Here is a 13,767-nt window from a genome sequence, read left to right as displayed (position 1 = left end):
CTCCGCATCTTACGTCAAGTTTCAGTTCATGTGTTTGCTTTTCCAAGAGGCTCTGCTGGAAACAATATTAAATCTGGAGTTTGTCCTTCGGGATACTTTGTACTAATTTCACAGCCCACTGAGTCCCTTCATTGTAGTGCATCCATGTTATGTGATGGCCATCCTGCCTCCTTGTTAATGTGTCTAGGCTTGTCTTCTCAGTCTGGAGTAGACCCTTCATAAAAGCAGAGAAGAGCTCTCTTCTGATTTCTTCATTACTGTAAACCCAATGACCGCCACAGTAAACAGCACATATGTAGTCCTAAAGTGTAATGATATTGTTTTAATTGAATAAAAATGTGACACTTAATTGTTCAGAACTTTTGTAAAACTAAACTCCCACTGTCCTTTCAATATATTTGATGAAGACCAGGTTTTACTTTGTATGTTATCTACTGTAATTTCTGGAGAAGCCAAAAAAAAAAAAAAAATCCATTATTCTGAGTCCTTATTTAGCTGAGTCATGAAGAACTGGTGAGTAATGAAATATCATGACCGTCCTATGTAGTGATTTGTTTGAAGGTGCTTCACACACTCTCTGATATGTGGGAAATGCAAATAAATGTGAAATGTATTATAGATTATTAAATATTACTTTTTCAGAATAGTATAGAATTCTTGACCAATAATCACTTCAAATTTTATTTGTTCAGAATAACAGCCATGGATTTTTAGAGATCTTTATGTGATCTCATGACATTGTGTTCTTTTGATTAACAACTCTCCTGTTCAATGTTGCTTGCTTGTCACACTATCCAGCCCTTTATTCACTATTACTTCATTTGCTATTAAAAGATGTGTCTCTGTCTGGCATATGTCATATTCAAAACAGAAATACATCCACAGCACTGTCTTTTCTTCTGTGGATTATGTAAGACCGAAAACTGCCAGGCACACCACTGGCTTTTGCACATAGGTTGAAATGATGCTGGAAACCCAGTGGCTGACAGTTTCTGTTGTTTGTTCGAAATTTTATGTCTTTGTAGGCAGGGACTGAGAAGCCAGAGAAATGCAGCCCATTGGAACTAGTCCTCAGTTATGTGTGGTTGTAGCAGAGCGATGAGACCCAGGGGCTGTGATGAAGGCATCTTCCCTTAGGAATGCAATAGCATGTTTAACATTTATAACTTGGGAGTCACTTTTTCTTTAACATACAGAATTCTTTATTGATGCACTTTGGACATAGAGAAGGCTGTTCATTTATCTTCAATAAGTTTGTGATTTATTGAGAGGAATAAAATACTTATTAATCATTTGAGTTCAGGATATGAAATAATTTTTCAAGTTGTCCAGATGAGCCTGTCCGGTAAAATTCTATCATCAATTGTAGGCGATGGTAGAAACTTGGCCTTGAATGTCAATCTGTCTTCAGACACGGTTTTAATTTCAGCCTCTACCAGTGCATCAGTGACTTGACAGTGAGTTATAATTCTCACTCGCTCAGCTGGACAAGTTGCTCGCAGATTTTCTGATAACATGACCATATTCTGGAGGAATATTCTTAGATAAATGTGACTTTTTTAATGAAAATAAAAATCTCTCTTCTTCTGTACTACATGAAGACTGTGAGTGTAAAATGAGTCATGAGACATATAAAATGGTAATTGTATTCACTGCGCAATTCTCTCTTTTGAAAATCCTGCACTGCATACCAAAAATCAATTTTCATCAGTGGAGAAGAAAATCTATGTAACAAAGTAACATCATTCTACTGACAGTCCCCATGGACCAAAGGCAAACTCCATTGTCATTTTACTTCCTGAAGTGACAGTTTAAATGGCAAGAATACATTTAAATACACAAGTTGACGTACACAGAAAAGAAAATCAACTAATCGCATTGCCCAACAATGATGAGAACACAGGAAAATCAAATAAAATGGCAGGATTTATTTCAAAGAAGGAATTTAAGGTAAGTATCCTTTAATGACTACCCATTCTACTAGAAATCAATGGTGGAAAATATTTTTTTAAAGAAACAGATCAATTGATTGTGACTAAAGGGAGGAAAACATATGAGGCTCTGCCAGTGGATGCGTCATATAACTTTTAAGGCAACAAAATTTGAAGTTCTCTGTACAACCTGCCTAGATTTAGATGCACTTCTGTTTAGTGTTCTTTTAAGGATAAAAGTAAGTTGTGTGTGTGCAGAATGTGGCAGAGCGTGTTGGGGATAGCAGGTGCTCAAGGCAAGTGAGCCATTATAGTTACTAGTAATTATAAATTATTTTGTTTACCATTTGATACCAAGCTATTCAAGTAACTACATGTAAATATGTCTTTTCTGAGTATAATTTCTTTCCTAAGAGGCAATGTCTCTAAACCAGTGGTTCTCTGCTGACGGTGGGGGTGGGTTTTTGTCTGCACACATGATAGCTGACAGTATCTGGAGACCTTGTCTGTTCTCAGTCTGGGGGAGGGGCTGTTACAGACAATTAGTGGTAGAGGTCCAGGATGCTGCTAAACCCTACGGTACACGGGACGACCTCCCCAACCCCAGCCCCTGCAAAGAATCACCTGACCCAAAGTGTCAGTAGTGCAAGGTTGAAGAATCTTGCTCTAAACCATGTATGTGTTTGCCAGCTTTCCTTAGCTATTGAGAAAACAGTCGTGGTGAAAACGGGTGCACACCATTTCAGTTCTTCTCCATCTCCCTGTCCACACTATAGGCAAGCTACATGGGGATGTAGCAAAGGAGAGCTGACAGAAGCAACTTGAAGAGAAGAGAAGCTAATGAATAAACAAGTTGTTTGGCCAAGAAAATTTGATTAATATTTCTTCCTCCAAACTACGATCATGAGGGAATGGGCTGAAAGTGAACTCAGACAACTGAAAAGCAAAAATTCAGCAATAATACTAATAAGGCTCAACACAAGATGATATCCCAGCACTGGCCAGGAGGGTCTGGGAATATGGAACGCGCAGACATGTACACATATAATTGGAAAACATACAAATAGAAACCCAAACTAGACCACAAAGGTGATTATTTTTTAACTACTCTTGCCTACGTGTACTGACTTAGTCCATGTAGGCTGCTGTAACAGAAGACCACGGACTGGGTGGTTAAACAATGTGTATTTACTTCTCACAGGTCTGGAGGCTGGAAGTCCAAGATCAAAGCAGCATCTGGCGAGAACCCACTTCCTAGTTTGCAGAAAATGCTTCTTGCTGTGTCCTCACCTGGTGGAGAGAGATCATCTCTCTTATGTCTGTTCTTATAGGAGCACTAATCTAATCATGAGGGCCCCACAACCATGACCTCATCGCCTCTCAAGGTTCCTGCTACCCCACACCATCACGTGGGGGTTAAGGCTTCAACATATAAATTTAGGGGGCACTAACATTCACTTTATATCACGTACCACAATCAATGACCTACTGAAGAAAAAGTGGAAATTAATACCAGAATCCCTCTGTATATTCTTATTTATATAATTACTTGTTACTAGATTGTAAATTTGCTCACTGAGTAGTCAATAATTCTCGAGCTTTGTGTTTGAGTAAAAAAACTCAAGTAAGTATTGCTAGAGATAATTCTCTGCTGTGTGGGTAGCAGTTATGGTTTTGCCCACCCCCCACCCCAGCACAAGTAGAAACATGCTGGAAAATTCACTCAACAGAATGTTAAGTTTGCACGGTCTGTGTCTAGGCCTTCTCCAGGTTGTATGTACAGACAGCTTTCTCCGCTGGATTATTCACTCATTTATAAGGCTGAATACTATTAGCTACAAATAAAAAAGATTTTTAATGAATACCACTCATGAAGTAAGAGGCAAGAACTGAGAGGAAAACCTGAATGAGAAACAACCTTAGGTAATCTGTAAAATGTTAGGCTCATGGGCACCCTTGGCAGGGTGTAGGCCAACTTTGTCATCTTACCAGACAAGTAAAGCACACTTCAGAAAATTCAGAAAACTCATGCAAGGTCACACAGCTAATAAGGGGGTGGATCTCAATTTAGCTTTGCCCAGTCAAAGCCATGCTCTTTATCCCTGGGCCATGCTGCTTTCTCCAAGCACACATATTTCTTAGAATATTTCCTAGGTCAGGGGCTAGAGGGAAGGGAATCAAAGGGACTCTTCTGAAGTCACCTTGATTGTAAAGAGCAAGGTATGGTCATCTCAAAAGGTCATAGTCATGAGGTGCCTGGGTGGCTCAGTTGGTTAAGCGTCCAACTTCAGCTCAGGTCATGATCTCACAGTTCGTGGGTTCCAGCCCCATGTCGGGCTCTGTGCTGACAGCTCAGAGCCTGGAGCCTGTCTTCAGATTCTGTGTCTCCCTCTGTCTCTGACCCTCCCCTTCTCACACTGTCCCTATCTCTCAGAAATAAATTTTTTACAAAAACATTTAAAAAATTTTTTTAAAAAAAGGTCCTAGTCATAGGAAGACAGGGATGCAGTGCTTGAACAGGTGCGGTGCAGAAAGCCGTCCCTGCGTTGCAGGGGGCTGTGTGGTGCAGCAGCAGGGTCTAAGCAAGGTCAGAGCAGCACCTTGATGATGGTCTCCATCAGAGAGCAGGTGAGAACAGACAGTGATGGGGCTTTGGAGTGATGGGGATCCAGAGCTGCTGGCCAAGGAAGACTTCTTGACATGTCATTGGCACACAACAGAAGTGATTTTGTTAAAGCACTGCGATGGGACCTGCAGGTAGGAAGGGCTGCCCTGGGGTTGTGCAGAGTAACTGTTATATACTGTGGAACTGGGGGAGGTAAAGGCAAAAGGGAGGCCTCCAGAAGGATTTATATGCTAAAGAGGACTCCTAAGATACTGGAGGCCACGGCCGCTTTCAAACTTAGGGTGTGTTTTCTCTAGCAGAGCATTAACATTAAAACAGTAGGGAGTTCCTGGAAGAACGTTTTACTCTGCCTGGTCAATGGGCTGCAGGTTAAGGAAATTTAATTCTACTTGCCATTCCCTTCTGGCCTTTGTTCCTCACCTCACTGTGGAGGGGATGGTGATGTTGGGGCTCGGGGAAACTGAGTCTCTAGGTTTTTGGAGATGAAGCTATTGATAAGATTGCCTTTTTCTTGTAACTTATTAAGACATTTGTAAACTGTTGGAGACCCCTGCCCTGCATATCAGTTAACCATTTGTTTTCTGTCTGTTCTTATGCAGCAGGGAGTGCCTGACGAATGTCACACATATCCCACCTCGGGTGGGGGTGTCGTTAGCTTGTGCTTTACTGTCAGCTTTCCTTATGCTCCCTCATCAGATACAATCACATGTACTTGGGATAAATTCCCTGGTTTTATGGACTCCAAACAGTTGCCCAATTCCACTGCGACTTCAATATAATAAAATATTGCATAGACTGTTAACATGCTTGGATGAAATAATAAATGAAGGACATTTTTAAAATTTAAGCTTTGGAGATGGATTTTAAAGACTTTGTAAGGTTATGGACACACACACACACACACACACACACATATATATATTTTTTTTTACTCTTGCCTTTGTTCTAACAGACAATATGTCGCGGGTTGAGCGTCCACACAGTGGTGTTCCTTCTCAGCGCTCTGGTGGATTAGCACACAGACCTGGGCCATGTTGTCAGAGCTGATGAGACGCTGGGAAGACATGGCAGTGATGAAAGAAGTGCCGAGAAAGAAATGCCAACAAGAGTTGGCTAGAAACACTCCAGTTTTTCTCTTCTTTGTAAGGAGGTCAAAAAGTCTATCGTGCATGATTACAAATTTTAATTAAATACGTTTAAATTCCGGTTCAAAATGTAGTTTCACTCTGCATCAAACACTCTAAATTATCAAAGAAGATAATAAATCTCAGTTGCCATAGGAATTTCAGTCCCGGAAACGTGATTGAAAGCGGGTTTTTGTTACCCAACAGAACTCAATTGTATGGACTGGCTATCAATAAGGTTGGAGAGATTTCCTGCTAAGAAGGAAGGAAATTAGCATTTGTTAAGTCACTACTACCCCACCTGCTGTTACTTGTTTTTTTTTTTTTTCCAGGCAAGATCTCCTTTATTTATTCATTTTTTGCCAAAATTGCAGGTGAGCATTAACACTCCCATTGTACAGAGGCAGAAACTGAAACACAGAGATTAAGTATTTTGTACAAGATCACAGAGCCCAAAAAAGCAGGAAGAACCAAGGTCTGTGGCGCTGACGGCTTTGAACTTTACGCTGCAGCTAACACAGGTGCTCTCCAATAATACTGAGAAGAACACATGACTTATTTTCTAAAATGGAACTATCAGAATTTATACATAACTATGTACCGAAGGTTGGAAGGGTTCCATGGACCAATACCACCTTTAGAAAAAAAAGTTAAGTGAATTTCTAAACCATTAAACAGATTTGATCCGGAGGCTGTAACGTTGTTGGAGACTTACTGGGAACCAGGACATCGTGGGTTGACCGTGTCGGTACACAAGGGATTTGGCCTCAATCGAAGGGAGTTTCGAGAGAAAGGAATCCTGGAAATGCAGGCTCTGCTTCCTTGGCCCAGAGTGTGTGCGGTTCCTTCGCCTTACAGCCCCATCCCTGACATCATCCTCTCAGAAACGGAAGAGCGCCTTGCCAAATTTAGAACATACTTGAACTTTATGATTTCACACATGAGAAATAAATGCCAATCTTTAGAAGTCAGTTTGTAAACTATAAAATAAAGGAAAATGACTTCCTTTTTCCAAGAAAAGTGCCTCCCAGCGACTCCTTGGACATCACATTTCCTCCCCCAAACCAGACTCCAATGAGCTAAGTGTGAGTCAATTAGAAACACATGTACCAAATGGTCCCTGGATCTAACAGTCACACAGGAAACACTCAAAAGCTCTCCTAATAAATACACAGTCTGGGGAGTTAGGTACACATCACATAGGGTTAAACAAAAACAAGTTGGGGTGCCTGGGTGGCTCAGTTGAGGATCGAATTCTTCACTTCACTCAGGTCATGATTCCAGGGTCGTGGAGTCGAGGCTCATGTCCAGCTCTGTGCTGAGTATGGAGCCTGCTTGAGATTCTCTCTCTCTCTCTCTGTCCATCTCCTCTCCCCCATCTTTAAAATAATAAATAAAAAATAAACGAAAAAGTTAACACCATTATGGGAGTAAAAGTTACTTGCATTCACCAATATAATGCTCAGTACTCATGTTACAGATTTGTCGTAAAAACAAGTCTAAATATAACTTAAAATAAAACATAAAACATACCCTGTGACAGTTCTCCCAAGCAGCAAAGCCACCCCAGAATGGGAAAAACAAAACAATACAAAACAATGCGAACGTGAGGGGTGGAGAGGGAATCATACCTTTCATGTAGGCACTTCTCCTGAGGCTTATCTGAGAGGTGAGGTGTGCTGGGTTCATTTTTATATTAAAAGTGATGATTATGATTTTGTGTATGTCTTTGAGAAACTGAAAAAAATTGTTTTATCCTTGATCAATAAGATATAACACTGTACAAATACAGTAAGAATCTTACAATGCGGCTGTGCTTAAACATGAACACTTAATCAGTGCATCAACTCATCTCCCAAGGAATGTGCATGCTTGGCCTATTTCCATGTTATTGGGAACTGACTGTAGTTCTTTTAGTTTGTATCTGAGAACTCATGTAATTCCAAAAGCTATATCCTGGTATCTGTATTTTCAGAGGATTTGAAGTGACCATAGCTGTCGTTCTCTTGCTTTTATTCTTACGTATAATTTTATCCAGGATCGATAGATCCGAAAACTATCTGTGGTCCCATTTCTCACTGCATAGGAGTCAGCACGCTCAAATGTATGATAGCATCTTTGACAAACCCTGGGTTTGCTCACCTCAGGAAGATATCATGTCAGAAGGATGAAGCCAGCCTGGTGTGCCTCGATAGCCGTCACAGATCGGTAGGGTTCCCGGGCAGGACTGTGGCATTGGGGCGCAAAGCAGCAAAACCTTGAGCATGTGAAGGATTTGTAATCTATCTCAGCTCACATAAAAGCACCAATTTCCCTTTTATTTCTTAAGGGATAATGGATGGTTAAATGATAAAGGACGGTTCTTGAACTGAACATAAAGGCAGTCTTAGATTATTTTTCTAATTGGTGTCATTTCCTTATAAATGCAGGCACTGAGGCTTTCTTTTGATTGGAACAGGACCTTTCCTGAAGCAGAAGGGAGGGAAATTTGAGAGCCACGGCGTCAGCACGTTTCTGTGCACCCTGGCTTTGTCGAGATGGGATTGTATTACTGCGACATTTCAGGAGGCAAAAACAAGCTGTTCTGAATTGTGTGTTTCACTTGTATTCTATTTCTGAACCATGTACTATAACGATGTTCCTGTTCACACGGAACCAGTGATTTACCCTCTGGTGGATTCTACCCTTACAGCTGTCTGGCAGTAAATACAGTCAGAGCAGAGAGAGAGTATAATTAAAAATTAACTGTACCCAAATGGCTTCACACTGCTTTCATTTTTGCATGCTTGTTTGATGAGGTACTCTTCAAGTCTTTTTAATTGCAACATAAAATTAGGTCTCTGGCGATCAAAAGCTCTAAATAACAGGGAGGGGTGTCGTCCACCTTGATTGTCCTCAAATCTTCCTTCCTGGATTTCTACTTCTCCAACTTACTGCACGTTTCATAACTCCTGGGGGAGATTGGACTAATAAATCTGGTGCCACCGTGAACAGATCAAGGATCCAGGAGCTCAGGGGCCCCTGGGTGGCTCCATCGGTTAAGCATCCAACTTCAGATCAAATCATGATTCTGTGGTTTGTGTGTTCAGGCCCTGAATTGAGCTCTTTGCTGACAGCTGGGAACTTGGGGCCTGCTTCAGATTCTGTGTCTCCCTCTCTCTACCCCTCCCCCACTCACACTCTGTCTCTCTCTCAAAAATAAATAAGCATTAAAAAAAAAAAAAGAATCCAGGAGCTCTGATTTTCCTGCTAATCCTTAAATTGCTATGGAAGCGTTCTGACAAGGTTAGATAGCTTTCAGAGAAGTGCTTTGACAATTAAATGAAAAAAAGAGGGACGGTGAGGGGGAGGAGGGAGAGAGAGGGAAGCCTACAAAATAGAGAAGCAATTGAGTTACTTATATCAATTTCTAAAATAATGGCCATAAATTTATTCAGTTTTATTCACCAAGGTTGATGAGTTTTAAAGGCGAGACCCATTCTGAGTGCCATTCTCTTACACCATTCCATGACAGGCCAGCCATCTACTCTGACAAGTTGATTATGCTGGACTCTTCATAATGAAGAGGGAAACTTTAGTTTACAATATTGATAGAAATTTTCCTTCACTCGCCATAACACTCCTTCTAGAATCATCATTCATAGACTTTCAGAATGTCTTGTTAATCACTACCAACAAACACCTCATTTAAAATTTTTTTATGCTTATTTATTTTTGAAAGAGACAGAGAGCATGAGCAGGGAAGGGGCAGAGAGAGAGGGAGACACAGAATCCAAAGCAGGCTACAGGCTCTGAGCTATCAGCACAGAGCGTGACTCGGGGCTCGAACTCACACAACATGAGATCATGACCTGAGCCAAAGTCGGACGCCAAACCGACCAAGCCACCCAAGCACCCCCGCCTCACTTTATAGCAGAGGAAGGAGGCAGGGGGCTAACACCCATGGCATTGGCTGGTGTTGCCAGCTGCCTCATTGTCCTCAAACAGCTGATAGAATGATGAAGCGCATGTGGAAGGCTCAGAGCCAGGAGGCAACTCCTCTGAGTTTGGGTTTCAATCCCAAAGAATTCTGTTTGACTCTCAAGCTCACAGCCAATGTATCATGCAGTCAACACAACTGTAAGACCTGGGAAGCATGGGGTGGAGTAAGCACAGCCCCTCACCCAGTTACATTAACGGACCTCTAGGGAGAATTTCGCTTCCCACCCCCATAGTCTTGGGCCTCAGAGGCCCTGAAGGTTACTAATGACCAAAAGAACAATGTTTCACCAGAGAATGCAGCCGCAGCCCATCAGAGCCCAAAACAGAACAGCCCACATGGTCAGGCGCTCCTCGTAGTGTTGAAAACCAGATGGGACATGGATTTGTACACAGCGCTTTTTGTCAGTGTAAATACATATCTACAGTGTAGATACATATATGTAAATATACAAACATGCAAATTGTGTGTGTGTGTGTGTGTGTGTGTGTGTGTGTGTAGTAAATATGCCTTGGAAGAAAACGTGAAATGCATCCATATCAAGTCATTTGATTAAATAAATTTTAAGAAAACAGTTGGTCCTTCAACAACATGAGTTTGAACTGCACAGGACCGCTTACAATGCTGATTTTTTAAATAAACATAGTACAGTACTGTAAATACATTTTCTCTCCCTTATGACTTTCTTACTAACATTTTCTTTTCTCTAGCTTACTTTGTTGTTAAGAATACAGTATATAATGCTTATGACATACAAAATATGTGTTAGTCAACTATGTTATCAGTGAGGCTTCCGGGTCAACAGTGGGCTGTTAGAATTTTAAGTTTCTCGAGAGTTGAAAGTTACACATGGCTTTTCAACTGTGTGAGGGACGGGCACCCCCCAACCCCTGTGTTGTTGAAGGGTTAGCTGCAAAAACACAGTACTTGCTGCATATGATCTGTGTCTCCAGTAGGGTCTACCATTTATTAACAGTCTGGTTCTGGACAACTTACTTAATCACTTTTGACTTGATTTCCTTGACTGCAAAATGGGACGATGGTAGTAGATATCTCAGAATTATTTAAAAGATTAAGTGATGTAATTTATATAAAGTCATCGTTCATGTGAAGTGCTTAGCACCTCTTTCCAAGGAAGCACTCAATAAAAATGGTCTATTATGCTCATATATTTACAAAGATATATTTGTGTACATATATGCATATACATACCAAACAGATGATAGATATAGATAAAGTGACCATATATCATGTGTTTTTTAAATATTTGATTTCTAGGAAAATCACAGTGGAATTTTAACCTTCTTTAATACATTAAAATTTAAAATTTACAGTTTAAGAATGACAAGGCATGAAAATAACAAATTGTCCTATCATATATGTAATTCATTCTCCAAACAATATCAAGAGGAACAACCAAATATATTTGTGTTTATGAAATTGAAACTTTAAACTTTTGATATATGCTTAACTATTTTATATTCCCCATGTTAATCTGCAGAATGATTTTTCATTCTGCCCTCTACATTCTTGTTAAGTATTAGTAACTCTGTTAAAATTACCATTCCTACATGGTTCCTATGGTTATACATTTTGTCAGCCTTCAGCTTTCAACCACATTTTTCTCATAGTTTTAGAATTTATAGGGCAGAATTCACTACGAACATATCTAGGGCCATTTTTCTTAATGCTTATATGGCTTTTTAAAAAGTTTAGGTTGAAATTGGTGCAGATTTTGTTTGAATAAATCACTCCCCTTGAATGTCTTTGCTGGGATGACAGCTCTCTCAGCCCAACCTTCTAACCCACAGACTGCTTTGATGTGGGAATTGTAAGGCTATAATTAATCCTGAAGCAAACTGAAATACCCGTGATCATTTCATGGAATGTTTTTTAGCTGTGTAATTCCTCCCACACTGGTGCTCAATCTGCACATTTTCCAAATATGGTTGCCAGAGAGAAACACTGATGAAAATAAGCTTCAAATAGACAAGGGAACAGGAAAGTAAGTGAATTTAAAAGTTTAATGAGAACCAAAATAAGTTTAACGGGGTTAGGAATTCTTTGCCAGTTTCTGGCTAATTGCAGTTAATCAAGCTGGCTGTTATTAAGACTGAGAAGGGGGAGTTTCCTCTCTTATGGATTCTTTAAGCCACACAAAGACTGAGTTTTATTTTCAAGAGCTATGGACTATTAAAATTAAAAGGAAGCTTTAAAATTAAATAGTCCAAAACACTGATTGGATAGGTACAAATACTAAAACTGAGAGATGTGAGTGATTTTCCTAACTAACACATCTCCTGCATGTCATCTCTCTATCAGTAGAACCAGGACTAAATGTAGGTGGTTTTCTCCATCTGGGGTCCACACAACATACTATATACCAGACATATATCTACTGCCTGTCCTGTTTTGGCCATAGCTTAATATTTATAAAACTGTTTAAGTTTTATAAATTATCTTATAATTTAATTTTATTAAAATCTTCAGAAGGCGGAGATGGCGAGATCCCAGCTAATAAATGCAGAAGGAAGGATGGGGGTAGTAGCATTGCCACTTAGCAGCCACAGTAGTAGTAATTGACCCAGGCAAGAGTAATCAATGAATGCTAAAACCATTTGGTAAAATTCATTGGGAACAGGATAATCAAAGAGCCTCAAGATATCTCCCCAGAGATTGCTTATTCATGCCACCGGGAAATAGTAACTGTGCTGGAGAAAACTTGCAGATACCACTAGAACCTAAAGCTAACATCCCACACACGAATGGGACTGTGGGGCATTCAGGGAGCATCACTGCCACCAAAGAAGAGTCCCCTGAGTAGAGTCAGAGGGAAGCAATCAGAAATCCACTAATCTGGGGACAACTTGAAAATACACCTCGAATGACGTGAATGTCATAAGAGACAAAAACAGAGTTGTTGTTTCAGGAAAAGACTAGAGAGACGTGGTGGCTTAATGACACAGGTGATACCTGACTGCACGTTGACTTGAACAAAATGCTGGGAAAGAACTTCTATAGAACAATTAACGAAATACGAATGCAATCCTTCATTTCGCACTAGTACTGTGTCACCATCCGTTTTCTGAATTTGATAACGACACTGTAAGGCTTTGTTCTCAGGAGGTTGATGACCCGGTCTTTGAGGTTGAAGGGCTGTGATGTCTGCAGCTCATGCTTCAGTGGTTTGGCAGTACTGATCGTGAGAAGGGTGCTATACGTCAAATTGGCTAGGCCTCAGTGCCCCGTTATCTGGAAAACATTGTTTCACATGTTTCTTTGAGGGTGTTTTTGGGTGAGATTTTCATTTAAAGTGGTGGACTTGGAGTAAAGCAAGATCGGCTGTTCTTGATTCTCCAGCACACTGCCTTAGGACTCCAAATTGTAGCTTTGTCTGGAGACCCAGCAGATATGGGGGTCACCAAGACTCCACAATCACATGAGCCTTAAATTCCTCAAAATAGATATTTTTTTACAAATATACACCTCCTGTTGGTTCTGTTTCTCTGAAGAGCTCCGATAAACATGGCTACCTAAGTCATCGGAGGTAGTGCCAAATCTATGCGTCATGACTAATTTCAAAAACGCCCAGAAACTACCAAAAGAAAGAAAAGAAAGAGAATGGGGAAATGATAAAAAAAAAAGGAAGGAAAGTTTATACACCATTTGACTGTTTTGAATCTTGCCAATATGCGGTTCAGATTAGCCCTGACCTTCCCAAAATGGTTTGGTTTTCAATTCGTATAAAAGCACACGCCCTCATGTTCTTCAAAGAGAGCAAGGTTGATCTCAAATAGAGCAGATGGTTTATTTCTTCAGCCACCTTTTCTTCAGCACTGTTTTCGTCAGGTGATATTCTGCATGCTCCTGTCAAAAGTGGGCACGATTAGTGCTTTACTGAAAAGTCCAGTACAGTGGAAGACAGGAACTTTGAATGAGCAAGACTTCGATTGAATAAAAATTGAGAGAGCGATACATCAGGCAGAGTAAGGAACATGGATAAGATTGTGCAAAAAGAAAGACCTTTATGTGCCCCCCAGAAAAATAGTAAAAGAAAAATAGGACATCATGTTTGCAACTATAGGATTCAGGTGATTTTGGAGAACT

This window comes from Crocuta crocuta, unplaced genomic scaffold, assembly GCF_008692635.1.
Source record: "Crocuta crocuta isolate KB4526 unplaced genomic scaffold, BGI_CrCroc_1.0 scaffold32, whole genome shotgun sequence".
Classification (NCBI taxonomy): Eukaryota; Metazoa; Chordata; class Mammalia; order Carnivora; family Hyaenidae; genus Crocuta; species Crocuta crocuta.
This window is presented reverse-complemented; position numbering follows the sequence as displayed.